Raw genomic sequence first — 15759 nt, 5'->3', positions numbered from 1 at the left:
GTGTTAAGTGGTAGCAGTGGCTTTTCTGTTCGGGAATTTGTCTAGATATGTTGTTGCTGTCTTGGTTTGTAGCGTGGAGCACACAGGAGTAGCCTGTATTCTCCTTTGGCTACAGCTCAGTATTAATAAACAGGCCAGGCTTTCATTACATCAAAAAGTCTTGAGCCTCGCTTATAACAGTTTAATGGGGGCTTGTCCGGGATATAGCCATGACCCTAGAGTGGTCCTGCAGTAGGACAATGTTGCAGTCTGCTTGTTTAATTTTGTTAAGTGTTCAGTTGGTACATTCCTGTTGCTCCCCTATCATTATGTAATGGTTCTGACCCCAAATGTCAATATTGTTAACCCCTCCTCTTGCTCCTGAAAGTTCCTTGCCAGTCACCTTCACCCTGCCCTTTCGCCCTATCCATCAATGTAAACCCCACCTTTCCTTCCAGTTCCTTCTATGTCTTTTATCCCTTACCTAGTACCTGGTTCGTTATAAAGTTGTTGTCCCACCTCTGTTGTAGCTTCATTGGCCCACAGCATTGCGAACCCCTCCCTTGACTCCTCCCTGTGTAAGCCCTGATTGGTCCCTGGATTGTACCCACCCCTGCTTAAAACCCGACGCAGAGAAGTGCTCAGGGCTCTCTTCTCTTGGTCCTTTGTCCCAGCCCGAACCCTGTCACTGTTCCCTTCTCCTCGTTAATAAACTTGTTCCTGGGAAGTACGAGAGACTGAGCCTCCTCCATCCGTTCGCTGCGACCTACGACGCCTGGGACTCACAGAGCCCGAGTGTGAGCGGGGCTCTGAAGGTTCAGCAGTGGGGCATTTATTCCCCTGCTGTTCCCCACTCCTTACTGCTGCCAGCGCCGGAGTGGAGCAGAGCTAGCCTGGAGCTCCGGTTAGCTGTGAGGTGCAGCGTCAGGACAGGACCGGAGTGATGCGTCCAGTCTCGTTTTTGGCTTCCCGAACTTTGACTATGTCGGGATCATCAACGGGCTTGCTGGCTGTACCTGAGGCTGCAGACGAAACTACGACCAGGAATTCAATGGTCCTCCGAGAGGGGGCGAGGCTTCCGATGCATGGGTGGGTGTCAGGAGTGGGGTTTAAGGCAAAAGGGGGGAGCAGAGTACCCTAGGGACCCCTGGGAGTAGGGGAGACAGAGAGTACCTCTCCTTCAGCCGCCCTTACTCGCTCAGGCTCCTGCTCCTCCCAGGGAGGGAGGCTCCAAGGGGTGGATTTGGCCTAATCCCTGAGTTAGAAACCCAGGAAACTCATAGGGAACTTTTCCTGAACTAGGAGTCTAAAGGGGTTTGTAGGGAGGGCTGAATTCCACCTGGAGGGCGGTTCCCCAGAAACAGGGCAAGTTCGCTGTCTGGGGAGCTAGGACTCCAGAGTAAGGGAGAAAGACACTTACCTGGGGACTGCCACGAAAGGGGACCCCCGGATAGGTGAGTACCCCTCCTTTTGACAGGGGGAGGGGAGGGGACCCACTCTGGAGGAAAGCTAGGGGCTCCCCGAGTTAGAAATCCAAGGGGTTCATAAGGGGGGGTTAGTCCTTCCCTGAACTAGGAACCCAAGGGATTTGTAGGGGAGGCAGAAACCGTGCAGCAAGGTGACTTCGAAGGTCCGAATTAGAAACCCAAAGGGGGTTTGTAGGGGGAGACTCACTTCCCTGAGCTAGGAACCCAGAGAGGGGTTTATAGGGAGGGGCCACCGGCTGTGGGAGGATCTTTCCAGTCACTAGGATTGGGAAGAACGGGTTAGAACCTGTCAAGTTAGGGAATTTTTTTTTTTACATCTGAGTTGTTTGTTATTAATTAAAGGTGTATTTTGATTAATAGACTGCTAATTGTTTAAGGGCAGTTGAATTGTCATTTAGAAATTATCTTTTGGTCTGATATATATATGTATAGTTTTGCTTATTACCTAAGGATTGAGTTTGCTTTGGTTTAATTAGTTATAAGTTAAGTTTGGTTGCCTTTTAATGGAGGATTTGGTTATTGAGTGTTTCTAAAGGATTGCTTATTTTTATTACTGAAGATGAGCTGTTCTTGTTATAGTTGGTTGATTTTAGTTTCGGAGTCACGGGTGACTGGGGAGTGAGGTTCTGGGGTGAGGGCTAGCCAAGAGTCCCCAGACCACTCCTCAGGGGAGGGGCGGAGGAGGAGTCCGCCATTTTAGGAGCTTTTTGTGGCAAGGTAGCGGCCATTTTGTAAGAGGCTGAATCCTCTCAGGGAGGGGGGAAGCCTCTTTTATTGCTAGATTCTGTTAGAACTTGATTTTGTCAGTGCCTTTCCATACCTACAAATAGAATATTTAGAATTTTAGGGATTACAAATCTGTTTCTCAAATATTATTTGTATTTCTTTAAGTTACTGTTTTTGTACATTTTGAGTTTTCACGTTAGGAATTCTTTTGATATTTACTAAGTACCACCATCTTATTTTGCCAGAACTTCTCTTTGGTCATTTCCGTTTTCCCACACTATTCTGCCATTTTATTTATATTTTCCCACATATACTTTTGGTCATCCTTGTTTTTGCCACACCATTCCTTATCATCAAGCCACTTTTGTTGGCACCATTTCTGCTTTTCCCACGCTTTCTTACCCTTATTTTGCTAATTTATTTACAACATTGTTTTGTTTTTCCTGCATTCCTTTCTAGCTATTTTGCTGATTTTATAAATTTTAACTCGTTTTCTGCTAAAACTAAATTTCCCCTTTGTATTGTGACCTGAATAGCTGAACTATGGGCCAGTGTGTTAGCAAAAGGGTAAGCAAGTCAAAGAAGGGGAAAACTCTGCTAAGAGATATTCCTCTGAATAGCCCTTTGGGGGAGATCATGGACAGGTGGGATAAGGCCACCATGTTAAATGGTCTAGATAAAGTAAAAATGATTGAATATTGTATGGAGATCTGGCCGCAAGAGAGTATCACAGAGGGCCCAGTATATTAGCCATGGTACGGGTCCAAGGAGGAATGGATGTGTCTGGCATTAAATAAGCACATTAATGTAAAAAGGAATCAAAGTGAAGAGGAGATAAAATACGCAGCATGCTGGTTAGAAAACATAAAAAGGGAAAAACAGGTTAAGTTGTTTAAGGTGTCACAAGGACAGAATGATTGTAAAGAAAGATCTAAGGAAAAATGTGATCCTCTAGATCATCTTCCTCCACCACCACCTTCAGCTATTCCTATAGTACCCCCTCCTCTCTCACCACTAGCACCTCAACCCCAACTTGCACCTTTGCCCACCTACCCTGATCCATCTCAAGCCATACCTAAGCCCCAGTACTTACCTGCACCCCCCACCTTAGAAACAAACTCTACACCACTACCCATCGGGTCTGTCCCTCCTGTCTCCTGTATGGAAGGTATTTCATCCCCAATTCCTTTAAATTCCTCCTCCTCCTCAGAACCCACCCAGAACTTCAATTTTCTCTGGTCACCCCCACACCATCTTCAGCCGCTCTGGTAGCCGTATCTAGTTCCTCCAAATTACATCCCATCTCTCAACGCATATTAGCCCCAAATATTGCTCAGAGCAGTCCTTCTTATTTTTCACCAACATCCCAAACCCCAAGTGCTACTCTAGAAGCACAGAGAGGAAAAGAGACTAGATTAAAAGAGCTGGGGTCAAGTTGTGGTTGCAAAACCCCAGAAGCAGGGGGCCAAGAAAAGCAGGATGGGAATTTAGAAGGTCATCACTACAATACAAGATTCCAGGCCAGAAAGAACAAGATGGAAAGGGAGAAAATTGAGAGGTTGTTGCCACTGAGGGAGGTACCCATGGGAGGAGCTCGGGGAGGAATAGGGTTTGTGAATGTCCCACTCACAGCTTCCAAAGTGCGCAATTTTAAGAAGGAAATAAAAAGTTTATTGGAGGATCCAATTGGCATTTCCAACCAGTTAGATCAATTCCTGGGCCTGAGTATTTACACATGGAAGGAATTAAATTCCATTTTGGGAATACTTTTCTCTCCTGAAGAAAACCAATTGATCCAAGCAGCTGGCATGCAGATCTGGGAGCGGGAGAACCGAGGTGGTCCAAGGGGTGAAGAGAAAATGCCCCATAATCAACCTGATTGGGACCCGAATGAAGAAGAAGGGCGGAGAGAGATGAGGGATTATAGATCACTGATCATTAGGGGAATAAAGGAAGCTGTTCCCAGAACTACCAATGCAAAACTAGCTTTTGACAGTCAGCAGGAAAAGGACGAAACCCCGACTGCCTGGCTAGAAAACCTGAAAAGAAATTTTCAGTTATATTCTAGTGTGAACCCAGAGAGCCCTGAAGGGCAGGTGTTAGTCAAAGTCCAGTTTGTCACCAGAGCTTGGATTGATATAAGGAGAAAACTGGAGAAGTTAGATGACTGACAGGAGAGAGGTTTGAATGGACTATTGAGGGAGGCACAGAAAGTATATTTGAGGAGAGATGAAGAAAAGACAAAAACAAAAGCAAAGATTATGGTGGCGGTGGCAAGAGAGAGTATGGGAATGGGAAAAGAGGAAGGAACTGAGGAGTTGGCAAAGGAGAGGAAAAGAGGACCGATGGGAGGTGACAGGGGAGATCAAAGGAGAGGAACTAAGAAGAAAGAAGAGGTCAGGAAAAAAGGCAGGTCACCACGGATGAATATAATCTGCTATTACTGTAATGAAAAAGGACACACACAGCGGTTTTGTAGGAAGCGGAGGATGGATGAGGGGGTAGTGAAGGAGCAGGATGCTTTGGAGATAATACTGAGGGGCGACGATTAGGGGTGTCAGGGGTTCTATGCTCTGAGGGAGGAACTGGAACACCAAAAATAGCCCCTGGTAAACTTGGAAATAGGCCCTCAGAGCAAAGAATATATATTTTCAGTAGATACTGGGGCAGATAGATCAAGTGCAACAGAAATTCCTGAAATAAGCAATCGTAAATGTACAGTTAAGGGTGCTGAAAACAATCCATTCAAAACCTCTATAATAAGAGTCCAAGTGAGAAGAAATTTTCAGGAAGGTTGTGTTAATCTTTTATATATGCCAGATTTAGGAATTAATTTGTTAGGTTGGGACTTGCAAGTGCAATTGGGAATAGGGGTAATACCTGAAGGAGGACGCATGGTGGTTAAATTATGGTATTAAGGGAAGAAGATGAGAAAGGAGTAAATCTGTATGTATGGGCAGAAAAAGGCAACCATGGATTGTTGAATATACCTCCTCTGAAGGTCAAAATGAAACCTGATACAATGCCAATAAGGGTCAAACAATACCCCCTGTCGGCAGAAAGTCAACAGGGATCAACACCAGTGATTAAGGAATTGATAAAAGAGGGGATTTTGGAGCCGTGCATGTCCCCACACAACACCCCAATATTGGCAGTCAAAAAGCCTGACGGCACATGTAGACTGGTCCAGGACTTGAGGGAAGTGAATAAACAGTCACCTGGTACCCTATGGTGGTGGATCCATACACCTTGTTAAATAAGATCCCATCTGAACATGAGTGCTTCAGTGTGATAGACTTAAAAGATGCCTTTTGGTCCTGCCCTTTCGCAGAGAACAGTCGAGAGTGGTTTGCCTTTGAGTGGTAGAACGAGGAGACCGGAAGGAAACAACAGTTACAATGGACAAGGCTGCCCCAGGGATTTACAGAATCACCAAATTTGTTTGAGCAAGCCTTAGAGAAATTGATGGGAGAGTTTACCCCAGAAGGAAACATGCAAGTCTTGCAATATGTAGACAACCTGTTGATCTCAAGGAAATTGAAAAACGAAGTCCAGGAGACCACCATTAAATTATTGAATTTTCTGGCTGAGGAGGGTTTAAAGGTATCCAAAAAGAAATTGCAGTTCGTAGAATCAGAGGTGAAGTATTTAGGACTTATATAATTGAGAAGGGATATAAAAAACTTGACTCAAATCGAATACGGGGAATAATATCACTACCAGCTCCCAAAACTAAGATATAAGAAAACTATGAGGATTGATTGGGTATTGTAAATTATGGATAGAGGACTATACCAAGTTGGTAAAATTTTTGTATGACAAATTAGCAGGGGGAGAGCCAGTAACATGGAATGAGGAGAATGAAAACAGATTAAAGAAGTTAAAAGAAAAATTAGTAACTGCTCCAGTACTCAGCTTACCCGACCTGAGTCGATTGTTTGAATTATTTGTGAATGTAGAAGAAGGAATTGCATACGGAGTTTTGGTTCAAGAATGGTGTGGAGTCAGAAAACCAGTGGCATATGTTTCAAAGTTACTGGATCTAGAGGTAAGAGGTTGGCCTATTTGTTTGCAAGCTGTAGCAGCTACTGTAGCCCTAGTGGAGGACAGCTACAAACTGACATTTGGAAACAAAATTAGATAGTATGTACCCTGCACGATTTAAAATCAATACTGAGTAAAAAGGCCCATCGCTGGATTTTGGACAACAGACTGTTAAAGTATCAATTAATTTTGAATAACAGTGAAAATTTGGAATTGGCCACCACGAGAGTCCAAAACCCCTCACAGTTTTTGTATAGGGAACCTAAGGGTGAACCTGAACGCTGGTGCTTAGAAACCATTGAAATTCCAACAAAGGTTTGAGAAGACCTTTATGAATACCCCTTACCAGAAGGGGAAATAGTCTTCATCAATGGTTCATCGAGAGTACTGAAGGAAAAAAGGTTGTCAGGATATTCAGTGATAAATGGACTAAGTATGACAGTAATTGAAAAAGGAAAACTACCCTCTACTTGATCAGCACAATGCTGTGAACTGTATGCTTTGCTAAAGGGACTGAAATGACACAACAAAAAGACTGGAACAATCTATACAGACTCCAAGTATAGAGCAGTGCATACATTTGGGAAAATTTGGGCCAAGAGAAGATTTATAAACTCAAAAGGGAAGACTTTAATCCATGAGGGACTGATAAAGGCAGTGTTGGGAGCCCTGCAAGGCCCTTCAGAAATAGCAGTCGTGCACGTGAGAGGACACCAAAAGGGAAATTCAAGGGAAGTAAGAGGAAATGAGCTGGCTGACAGGATCGCCAAAGAGGTGGCTGTGGATGACGCTGAAAAAGTATTTCATATAGCAGAAATAAAAGAAGGGAGTAGTGAAGATGGAAACCATCATGATGGGGAGGACTTAGGAGTTCCAGTGTTCACGGAAAACGAGCAGGAAGGACTACAGAAGCACAGTGCTATTACGAATGAGAGGGGGGAATGGAGGCTGCCTGATAGGAGACAGGTGTTAAATAAGACTCTAGCAACGAAAGTAGTGGAGAATTTACATGCCTCGACCCATTGGGGAACTCAAGCCTTATGTTAAGGACATATGTTTGTATTGGTGCCTTTGAAATTGCAAAGATTATAACTTGGGACTGTACAATATGCCAAAGAGTTAATAAGAAAGTAATGAGAAAGTTACCACAAGGAGGAAGGGAGTTGGCCAGGAGACTTTTCCAGAGTATACAAATAGACTTTACTGAGCTACCTCGGATTCAAAGGTTCAAATATCTACTAGTGATAGTAGATCATTTGACTCATTGGGTGGAGGCATACCCTACCACCAAAGCGACAGCTGAGATTGTAAGTAAGATCTTACTGGAACAAATTATACCAAGATATGGAATTGTTAACACCATAGATTCAGATCAGGGCCCCCATTTTACAGCAAAAATATTACATCAAACAATCAATGCACTACAGATAACATGGAAACTCCATATTCCATGGAGGCCGCAAAGCTCAGGCCGGGTGGAAAGGGTGAATCAAGTGTTAAAAGTCACTCTCACAAAACTAACAGAAGAAACAAGATTGAATTGGTTAAAATGCCTCTCAATGGCCCTGATGCAGATAAGAATAAAACCTAGAGCAGATTTGGAAATCTCCCCATACGAAATGATACTCGGATTACACTTTTTGACTACTCCAAATAATATAGGAACCTATGAAGAAGGTGAACATCACATAAAAAAATATGTACAAACCATAGCTACCATGTTGGAAGAGTTAAGACAAAAGGGATATCTTCCTCAGACAACACCAATGGACTTTAAGATTCATAAATTTCTGCCTGGAGATTGGGTATGAATTAGAACATGGAAAGAACAACCATTGACTCCAAAGTGGGAGGGTCCCTTCCAGGTCCTTCTGACAACGGAAACAGCAATTAATACCCAGGAAAAAGGATGGACTCACAGGTCAAGAGTAAAAGGGCCTGTTTCTGCCACGGTTGAGTTCCTTACCCCAGGTGACTGTCCTGAAAGGGACAGGTAAAAAGATGGAACTTACAACGATAGTGTTGGGAAAGTTATTTAAAGATTGTGAGCTGTAATGGAAGCTAAATATTCAGTTAAGGTTTGTGAGTTGTAGTGGACATTGAATACTTAGTTAAATTATGTATCTTGGTAAAAACTGAACTTCTGGTGTTTCTTATGCAGATTCTGAGTACAAGAAATAGAACATTCTCCCAGGTGCTTAGCAAATTCAACCCCAAAAGAGAAACAGGAGAGGAAACCAGTTGACACAGAGGGAATCTCGAAACCCTGCAACCAGGTAGCTGGTAAGAACACCAATCCAGGGCAAGGAGAAAGGGAGGCAAGACCAAGGTAGGGAAACACTTTTTGAGTAAGTGACATGAGTTCTCTAAGTAAGAATGACAGAGTACCCTATACCAGGCTTCCATGGATTCTAGACCTCCTGATGATGAACACTGTGATGGGAGAGGCTGTCCCTTGTGATAGGTGCTATCATATATACCCATTATATGCAGGGGATGCTCGATCAGCCATCCTCAGAGTGCAAACAAACCCGAGCCCCTCCTGTGTCAACACTTCACAGTCAATAATTTGTACAGAGAATGGGAAAACCTATTGGCAACTTGAAAATATAGGAAATTTTAAACAGAAACTACTGGGAGAATGCCCTGTGAAAGAAAAATGGATATGTACAGAGCAAAACCTGGCAAACCTGGGAGGTAATAAACAAATTTATGAGCCTGATCTAATTAAAGGGGTGGTTAAGAGGACTCCTGACATCCAATTAGTGGGAGGTAAGAATTTGTTTCTGGATTTGGTCGAGAAAATCAGTTGAGAATTTAATGTAACAAATTGTTTGATTTGTGGTGATACAAAGATAGCAGAAATATGGCCATGGGAAGGAATACCTTTAAACCCACAGGAAATTTTAAAGCTGTTAGACAAAGAAGAGCCAGGACCAGATAATAGACCAGAGGAAGAAACCTGGAGTTTGAGATCCAAGGTGACTGGGGAAGAATGCTTGTGGCGAAGAGGTCCCAGGTATACAGTATATGCGGGAGAGCTTCATTGTAAAAGGTACTTGGTAACAAATTATACCAATCAATGGTGGATTCCAAAAGCACCACATTTGCATTGGGCAAGGGAGTACAAAACAGATTGTGTACTGGTAAAGAGAGAAAAACTGTATGAATGTATTACTAAAGAAGAAAACCCCTTTCTAGATGAGCCACAAATCTCCAAGTTTTGGAATAAAAGCAGTATAACTTCAGTAAAAACAGATAAATATTGGAAAGCCCCAAAGAGTCTATTCTGGTTATGTGGAAAGTCAGCTTATGTAATGCTTCCTAAGAATTGGGCTGGAAGTTGCACCCTGGGGATCATTAAACCTTCCTTTTTCTTACTCCCCAGGACTGAAAAGAAACATCTAGGGATCCCACTCTATGATGAGTTAAGGAGGAAAAGGAGAGAGATTTTAATTGGGGTTACTTAAAGGTGGGGAGAAGATGAGTGGCCTCCTGAGAGGACAATAGCTACATATGGCCCTGCTACATGGGCTCAAGATGGGTCATGGGGATACAGAACCCCTATATACATGCTGAATCGCATCATTCGTCTACAGGCATTAGTAGAGGTTATTTCAAACCAATCGTCCTTGGCCATCGATTTACTCTCAGCCCAATCTCAGCAAATGAGAACAATGATCTATCAGAACAGGTTAGCACTGGATTATCTGTTAGCCAAAGAGGTTGGTGTGTGTGGGAAATTTAATTCATCTGAGTGCTGCATTGAAATCGATGACCATAGTGAAGTAATTACCAACATCACTACTAACATAAGAAAATTAGCCCATGTGCCAGCTCAAAAATGGACACCCTTGATAAAAATGAATTGGTGGGACAATTTGTTCAATGGGAAGTGGTGGAAGAAATGGTTGGTAATTGCTGGTGGTGCACTACTAAGTATTGTTTTCCTTCCCTGTGTAATTCCTTGCATGATCCGGACTGTAACAAATGCTGTCCAAACCTCCCTTGAACTGAGCTTACAAAAGAAGTTGACTTAAGAAAGAATTGAAAACCTCCAGCTGATGAAAACTGAGAACCCAGAAGATGACCAAGGCTTGGAAGCAGTGAAAGAAATACATGAAAACAACCAGAAGCTGCAAAAATTTTACCAGATAATAGATAAGGAGACTGTGTAATAAGACTATTGATGCAGGCTAACAGCCCAATCCAAGTTTTAGAGGGGGGAATCGTTATAAGGGATCTTTTCATTGAACTTGGGAGGTTAATGAAAGCTGTTATTGTTGGAGAGTTAATTGATATTATGATAAAAGTTAACTATGTTTAATTATGTTGTAAAGTCGTTAAGATAGTTGTTAAGGATTTTGAAGAGTTCGGGGTTGATACTGGATTGGGGTCGGGTGGATAGAATGGGGGACTGGTACAAAATATAAGGGGGCTTATGGGGGGCCTGGAATAGAACATTCAAGAACATGAAGGAATGAAGATTGTCATCAGCACCTCGAGTAATGATTGGAAGAAACATCCACCAACCAATCAACACCCTGGGAAAATGATTGGACCAGGATGAACATGACTATGGACCAATCAGAGCCCAAGAAAGCAACCAATCCCAGAAAGGATCCAAAACGGACCAATCCAGGTCTAAGGGAGGGTATAAAATGGGGTGTTAAGTGGTAGCAGTGGCTTTTCTGTTCGGGAATTTGTCTAGATATGTTGTTGCTGTCTTGGTTTGTAGCGTGGAGCACTCAGGAGTAGCCTGTATTCTCCTTTGGCTGCAGCTCAGTATTAATAAACAGGCCAGGCTTTCATTACATCAAAAAGTCTCGAGCCTCATTTATAACACATTGGTTCTCTTGACAAAAACCCAGAAAAGAGAAAACAAACCTCCAACCGCCAGTATGGGTGGTCACTAGAGATAAAGAAGGGGGTCCCCAGAAACGTAATTCTCTGATTTACCACTTTAGACACCGTTCCCAGTCAACCCCAAACACACTCACAAACACATCAGCATGAATCTGAATCTTGAAATATTTGACGGGGTAAATCCTTCTAGAAAGGATTTCAAGAGTTTGTTGTCGCACTATTTTAGGAACGGCGAGGCAGTACAACACAGACTCTCTCATGGGTTGTCCAAGAGAGCAAGTTTTATTATTCCAGTTCTTCTTTTATAGACAGGTCTGAGAGGTAAAACTCTAATTGGTCATTAAAGCAACACATCACTGTTATTGGACAATTGGAATATCACCACTTGATTTTTCTTGCAAGTAAACAACAAGGATCCTAAATAGCACCTGCAGAACCTTGTTGTCCTTCTGCAAGGACTGCTTGGATTCCTCCTTATGCTTTCTCAGGCCACAGTGAGAACCTTGTGTGACTTAGTGTCACACAGACACTGCACTCCCTGCTTGCTTCTTGCATTTAGCATCCACACTTTGAAACAAAAACACAGGAGTGGAAGCCTTTGAAAATTTCATGTAACTCAATGTTCTGGAATACTGAAAGTTTTGAATCTCTGTGGGTGTTCACAGTAATAGTTCAGAAATGCTCACAGTGTGGGCAGCAGCCTGCTAGAATTGGGAACTGCTCTCCTCATTTTCAAGCCATTGGGACAGGCTCTTTCTTGGTGAGGCAGCTTGTCAGAGATCAGGGCTGATGTCTTTGCTCTGAGGAGATGCACTTAGGTGGGAATGGCCCATAGCACCATTGGATGCATATTCCAGCCTTTGCAGGAGTGTTTTGTGTATCCTTATGTGCTGACATTGGTGTGGCAAAAACCAAGTGCCATGTTCATATTAATGCCACGGAAAATGCTAAGGCTTTGTTCTCTCTCAGGGTCAGCGAAAGCGCCCTGGAGAGGCACTGGATTCCACTCTAGCTCAGAAACGGAGCAGGCTGCTGCCCTCCAGAGCTGCTGGAACTTGGCAGATAGAGCAAATTGACCACAAGGAAAGTCCTTCACCTGCTTTAGAGCCTGGTAAGAACAGAAACTGCTTCTGGAGGGTTGGAGTTCATTTGAACGTGTGCTTTGGCCACTTCCTAGGCCCTTTCCTGGGGAGGAAGGGAACCTTGGGCTTGAGGAAGCACCTGGGATGGCATCCCTAAACAAACAGCCCACTGACAGCTGGTTTGGTTTGTTACTGGACTCTGTCCATTGGCCTCTAGTGGGAGATGAGCTGTGTAGCAAAGGCCCCAAGTGTTGCTCAAACACCTGAATGGGTGCTCTGACAAGCTGGCAGTGACTGCAGCTGCCACAGTGGAGGTGGCAGGCTGAGTTTGGAAACTTTCCTTTTTAATCACATCTGAATCACACCTGGAGAATTTAAGGAGGGAGGAACTTGGAGACCTTTATGTAATCCACCAGTATGGGCACATGGAGTTAGGGATTTATTTACATCATAAAAACCCATACTTGATTTATTTAATGTAGCCATCTCTAATCCAGCTTGAGTGGGTGAGGATCATTACCTCATGTCACTGAAGAACCAGTAATAAAATAACCAGGAGCTGAATTTTACTGGAGTGCAAAAGGGCTGAGATCTCTGCTGACTTCAGAAGGAACCTGTTGGGAGGGTATCCTAGGGTATCCTAGCTCTTTGAAGATGTTTAGTACAGCATAAAAAATAGGTTTCCATGATGTATTTACTTATTTTGAGAGTATTTTATCACTTCATTAATGCTGCTCTGGGTGGAGGTATTATCCCACTCCTCTCATGCAGTCCTACATCAGGGACAGGAAAATGGGACAATAAGGTTGAATATTAGCAAAGTGCTAGAGATCTTCTGCAGAAAGATGCTAATCTGGAAGAAAAAAAATACTGGGTATGAAGGCAAAACACTCATCTGAGTGCTATATTTGGCTGATATGAAATCCCAGCCACGTGGAAGCTTTATGGGTCCTTTCCCAGGACCTTGCTAGGAAGGGTTTTGATACATTTGAGTCTTCTTTGGTACAGCAAATTGAAATAGAACATAATGTGAGGATCTTTTCTTCACTGCATTTTTGTGTTTTGTGTTTGGTTTTATATGGCTTTTATTCTTTTTTTTTTTTTTTTTTACTGCGTTCGGAAATCTTATATAGATGTTCAGTAATAATCTTTAAGACAAATTTAAAGACAAAGTTATCCCTTGGGAAGTGTACAAAGTCATTTAAAAAGTAACTGAACTTCTGTATGGCATTTTCATCTAATCTATCAAAACTGGTGAATAATTCTGAGGCCTTCTGAATAACACACAGATTCATCACAGACTCTAGACTCAGACATTTCCTTATGATACATTAAGTTGTATAGAGATAATTCAATATTCAACACTCAGACTCACATTCCCATTCATCAAGAAGTGTTAATGTAAGAACAGCTTCATAATGAGATTATGAAATCATAGAATTGTTTAGGTTGGGAATGAGCCTTAAGATAATTCTGTCCAACTGCTAACCCAGCACTTCCAAGTCCATCATTAAACCATGTCCTCAGGTTCCACATTTACACATCTTTTAAGTACCTTCAGGCATGGCGATTCCATCATTTCCCTGGGCAGCCTCTTCCAAAACTTGACTACCCTTCCAGTGAACATTTTTTTCCGAATATCCAATCTAAACCTTTCCTGGTGCAACTTGAGGCCATTTCCTGTTGTCCTATCCCTGGTTGCTTGTGAGGAGGTACTTGGCTATAACACCCTTTCAGGGGGGTAGAGAGGTCTCCCCTGAGCCTCCTTTTCTCCAGGCTAAACACCCCCAGCTCCCTCAGTTGCTCCTCACTGTGCTCCAGACCCTTCCTCAGCTCCTCTGCCTTTCTCTGGACACACTCCAGCACCTCAATGTCTTTTTTGTAATGAGGAGCCCAGAACTGGACACAGGATTTGGGGTGCAGCCTTAGCAGTGCTGAGTACAGGGGGATGACCACTGACCTGGTTCTGCTGACCACACTATTGCTGATCCAGGCCAGGAAGCCATTGGCCTTCTTGGCCACTTTGGCACAGCTGGCTCACTAGGGACTGAAGATCTTCCTAATTCCACCTACACTGATATATTTCTCTGCTACTTGGTTAAGTTGCTTAAACTTTTGGGTTCCCATTTTATGCATCTACAAAGTAGGGCACAGATTCTCACAGGGATGCTGAGAAATTTTATTGTATGAATATTTTAAAAGCACTTCAAGATTCTTGGGTTGAAAACAAATCATTTCAAATAATCATCTAATTGCTTAAATACTCAAATTTGGTATCCTTGATGTGGCAAGTAAACATTTATCTATTGAATTATTCAAATAATATTTTCCATAAACAAAACTTTCAGTCAACAGACCCCAAGTTTATGAGGTTTTTTTTCTTCTTTAGCAACATTATGTATTATTATTTTCCAGGTGAAATCAATGAGCTAAAGGTAAAGGCCAGATACATTATTTTTTTTCTAAAGCCACCCACTGTAAACTCTAATTCTGAACTGAATCTCACCTATCAATCCTATTAAATGCTCTAAGTAACTTGAATGTCACTGATTACAGCCAGGAAGGTAAAGAGTTCAGGTAACATAAGGAAAAAAGACATTGCATGTGATGCCATACTTTTCTTAGATTCCTTTTAGAAATTTTTCACAGGGCTTGCTTGTTTTAAAACAACCAACCAAGCAACAAGAACACATAAGAGCTCCTCTAATGCAGGAAGAGATTTCAACCAAGAATTCATTATGCCTACCACAATAAAAAAGAAAGTAAAAAACAAGCAAAGTCAGGTGAGAGAACTGATTAATTAGGTGGACATGAAAACTGCAAGCTCTGTTCTATTCAAACAAGAAATGTATATTTACAGAATAAGAATATCACATGAATTAATGATAATCACATTTTGATGGTGTCTGGAGATTTAGGTTAATAAGCAAGGTATCATTTATACAAGTAACCTTGCTTGCTGTAAAGTGAACTGCTAATTTGTCAACTATTTTGGAAGAAGACAATGGGAATACATAGGTCAGTTCCACACAGAACTGCATATTAATCACATTAATTTTCTAAAGTGTAACAACAAATGTTCTTCAGTTGCATATGGGGTCGTTTTGTGGTTATATTCCTTATCTTGGAAAGTCTTTTAAAACATCTGTTTGACTACAGATAACTCTGCAGGGGAAACAGGGTGGCAAGGAAAAGGTAAAGCATACACACCAATGGAAGCATTGCAAACCATTCTGAACAGAGGTTTGCACAGCTCATTTAAAATACACATAACATCTGAGGAGAACCAAAAAAAAAAAAGAAGAGCACAAGTTGTAGGACCATGTTTGAAGTGTCACCAGGAATTTCCTTGGCAGTTTCACATGCAGATCTAATCCCAACCTCTCTGTAAATAGCCTCTTAATATAGAAATAGTGTTATTTTACAGACCAGAAGTCAATTTCATGCTCATGTACTCTATAAAACACGGTTGGCTCTACAGACTTTGAAAATTCTCTGTAGCTGGAATTCCATTTGAGGAGAGAGAATTTTCCTGGTCAAAGCTGGTGAATTTCCTTTTAGCTTTACTTTACCTG

This window comes from Parus major, chromosome 4 (assembly GCF_001522545.3).
Source record: "Parus major isolate Abel chromosome 4, Parus_major1.1, whole genome shotgun sequence".
Lineage (NCBI taxonomy): Eukaryota > Metazoa > Chordata > Aves > Passeriformes > Paridae > Parus > Parus major.
The sequence above is the reverse complement of the archived record's forward strand: the minus strand, read 5'-3'. Positions refer to the sequence as shown.